Source organism: Nannobrachium achirus (assembly GCF_963921795.1).
Source record: "Nannobrachium achirus genome assembly, chromosome: 22".
In the NCBI taxonomy this organism is placed as follows: Eukaryota; Metazoa; Chordata; class Actinopteri; order Myctophiformes; family Myctophidae; genus Nannobrachium; species Nannobrachium achirus.
In genome coordinates, this window is record NC_137829.1 from 41,794,754 (window position 1) to 41,799,130 (window position 4,377).

The following is a 4,377-nucleotide window of genomic DNA, read 5'->3' on the forward strand; positions in this document are numbered from 1 at the left end:
GCATAATCCATTTTGAGGTTCATTAACTGCAATTCCAATAAACAAATCTGATGGTCTTTGTGTGTTGTGTCCTTTTGTTGTTGTGTTACAGCTTCAACTCAGGTGATGAAGTTTGCAGGTTGTGTTTACTTACTGTGTAGAGATAGAGCAGAATCCTTATGTTCTGCCCCAGGGGACACAGCTTTGCAAACATGTAATTTGCAGACAATCTCCATTTTCAACATGGAGCACACCTACAGCAAGCATAACCCATCTCTCGCTCATGTCTCCTTCATCAAATGAATCAATAGAGCCGGGAGCAGCTGCACAGGGAGATAATAATCACCATTACACTGTTAGAAAGGTGCTGGAAAAGCTCATTTGAATGCTAATTCGTCACGTTTCAGTTCCTCTGTCGTTCCTATTCCTCTGACCGTGCGTTGCATTCTACTCCTCCTGCTGTCCCTTACCATCGTGGACATTGTACATTGCTCTGGATAAGAACGTCTGCTAAATGCCCAAATTGTAAATGTAATTGACTCATGCCACTGTCCATCTAGTTTGAAGGGGGGTGAATGCATTGTGGCAGGAGGGGTCCAGGTGTTCCTATGGGGTCCAGGCTTGGGGGAAGGGGCCTTTATGAGGCTCACTGTCCCGCTCTGCCAAGCAAAGGCCTGAGATAGTAGTCTTTACCGAGTGGTATCTACAGTATCAGATGACAAACACCAGCCTAGCATTATACACTGGAAAATCCTCAGTGACAAACACCAGTAGAGACGTGCAGAGAACGTTAAAGAGGCAGGGGCTGACATTTCTAAAAGGGCCTTTTGGTGAAAATATCGAAAATAGCAGACCTCTGAGACCTCTGGCATGGATTTCTACACAGAGACGGAAATTCTTTCAACATAAGATGCTGCATTTAAGTTCAGGAGAGGATGGAAAAGGCAATTCTCTTGAATGCTGCCTTCAGGTATGGCATGGAAAGAGGGCATTTGCATTCCTCCTAGTAAAAACTGCATTCATGGTCTGGAGAGGGCACTTTTTACAGATGGATAAAAGGGCAGAGGCTCAAGCCCCCTTTGATGTCTATGTGTGCACGTGCCTGAACACCAGCCTAGCATTATACTATACAGTACACTGGGAAATCCTCAGTATTAATGTAACTCAGTGGGTACATTTGGGTCCACTTAGGAGTTAAATTAACATTGACCGAGGATAGCAATATGTGAAAAAGAAAATGCATTGCTCAAATGTCTTGAAAAGGTCAATACAAATATTTATTTTGTACAAACGTGATTTTGACACAGCTGCTGTGATTTCACAAGTGCCACCATATAAAAGAAGCCAGGGAAAAACGTAAGGGCTTGTGATTGGTCAACTGGATGACAGTGAAGACAGCAATTGCTGGTCAGTTTTTCTTTCTCTCACTCATGCACACACACGCACGAACGCGCGCACGCACGCACGCGCGCACACACACACACACACACACACACACACACACACACACACACACACACACACACACACACACACACACACACACACACACACACACACACACACACACACACACACACACACACACACACACACACACACCTTGGAAACTGCACATGCATGCTGAGCACATACGTACACACTGTATGTGTGACAGAGGCACGTGTGTAGTTAAGGAGACGCTATGGTCACAACTATCGACGCTATAAAATCCTAACTACACATACTGTAAGTGACGATAATAACACTTGTGTAAATATGAATGTACAGCATAATGACAGGCTAACTAAATAGGATTTTAAATGCATTGACGTATAATAATATTCATACAAATTATTATTTTCTTCTTTTTTTCATTGGTGCCGAGAGAAACACAAAACTATTTCCTAAGAGCTACACTTCCAATAGGCAGGACTAGGTGGCAGTAGTGCGACACTTGACAATGACTGCGGGTGTCCCACACAGAGATAATACTGACACTAGAAATACTGACACTGGGTTCATCATCTACATTAAAGAAGTATTAAATTCCAACACTTGTTTAAAACACTGACGCCAGTTCAATTGAAGTCAACTATAAATTTCAGAGGGTATATGACGATAAGAAAGTGGTTTGAGCAAAGGAAATACAGATCACTGAATAATCATCTACTCCAGGGGTCTTCAACAGGGGGTCCGGGACCCCTAGGGGGTCCTCAGAGTTGCTGCAGGGGGTCCTCCAAATCTTTGAGTGATAGAAACCTTTTTTTCTTCTTTTTTATATTAACCACTTGAACCCTAGTGTCCGTATTCTGAGAACTTTAGCCAAAAATAGCAGATCTACAAGCTCACAACGCCTCGCGCTGCGAGGCGTTGTGAGCTTGTAGATCGGCTATTTTTGGCAAAGAGCTTTGGTGTAGAGGGGAAAAAGAGCAGACTAAGTACAGAGTGAAAGATAAAGTGTATTAAGTATTGACGGTTCAAGTGGTTAAATATCTGAAAACACAAATTGACATGAATCCAAAATATACTGATGATTGTGCTGTCAAACAACGAAACTATATGAAATCTATGAAAAGGTTGTGGGGGTCCCTGCTTCATCTCTCTCTCAACTAAGGGGTCCTTGGCCTGAAAACGTCGAAGACCCCTGATCTACTCTTATCCGTCTCATCTTCGGCAGATGACAAGCTTCAGGGTGAAGGTTGCTTCACTTGGCATAAAGGATTCCATCCTCCGGAAATGGAGTGTTTAATAATGGACCCATTTCACGAGGGCAAATAATATTAGGACAGTAATATAAAGCATATTGTTGTCATTAAGATGACATTAAGAGCAGTGGACAGGGATCGTTCTGAATGTAAAAATAATAAGTTCAACCACATGGGTCTGATAACCTTCCGCGCCCTTTCTTTTACCAGCGTGTACTGTACAGGGGGTAAAAATAAAAAACACAAATCCAACCTTGAATAATACAGAGACAGATGAGTTCATTAATAATCACTTGGGTCGACCTACAGTATGTCCATCTGTTCAGGCACACTGTATTTTTGGGCACAGTCCATGGGGTGGCCAGTGTTTTGCCAGTCAGTTAGAAATGTCTCATATTATTTACAGTCAAAATATGTCCACAAATATAGGGCAGACACTGACAGACATAGTAGAACAAGGTAAATAAAAACTAAACATAATACAATACACAAATATTGATATAAAAAGGTAGACGGGAATTGAATATGTACACGTATAAATACTATACACAAATTCACAATACCATGACAGCTTAGTGGTGTAGTTGTGTGAACGGGACAATGAAGCTGAAATAGAACAGTTTTTTCTGATAAGGGGTTTGTTCGTTTCAGAAGGGCAACAAGGGAATTGGAAAATGTTCCTGTTGCTATAACAACACTAAGGAGCAACTGGACACGGGTCGGGGTCAAGACAGACTCCATGAGTGCAGCGCACACATGTGCACAATTACACACATGCGCGCGCGCACGCACGCACGCACACACACCCACACACTAGTGATGCACAATATTATCAATAGCATATCGATATCGGACGATATTTCATTCAAAATGCAATATCGGAATCGAACCGATTCAGATATTTTTTCACTGATATTGACCAATATTCTTTCACCGATATTGACCGATATTGAACAGATATTGACACATTAATAACGTGACCGTTAATGGCTTTGAAAATGAAAAAAATACAAAAATAAATCAGCAATGAGATCAATATACATATAATATATAATAATGTAACATAGCAGTATCGGTATCGTTATTGTCCGATTAGACCCTGTATATTATCGGATATCGACCAAAACGTTAATATCGTGCATCTCTAACACACATACACACATGCACACACACGAGAGAGATAGATCAAAGACCCCATACGCAAATGCATACAACTCACCTTCATGTGCTGGCATGCACATGAAAAATAAGAACACAAATTGGGGGCCATCATTTGTAGTGCATAGAGGAATTCTTGAGCTGTATTCTGGTGAGCATCAGTGCAGAGAGAGAGAGAGAGAGAGAGAGAGAGAGAGAGAGAGAGAGAGAGAGAGAGAGAGAGAGAGAGAGAGAGAGAGAGAGAGAGAGAAAGAGATCCATGCATGTTTCCTCCCAACTTCCAACCTCCATTGTGTGTCCAAGCATTGTGCACGTTCCCTTCAGTTGAACTTGAGCCACAATTATGCTACAGTAGGTTCGTGTCCAAAGTACGTAGGGTATACGCAAATCATTGGGGACGAGAAAAATACAGTAGGTGTAAAACACAAGTACATAAAAAATACAAAAGTCGCTTCTTTTTTTTGTGTGTGGAAAAAACAAGTTGTGATAGTCATAAAAGTCCTGGTCAGATCAGATCAGCAGCACCAGTCTACTGCGCGCTGACCGCTCTTTT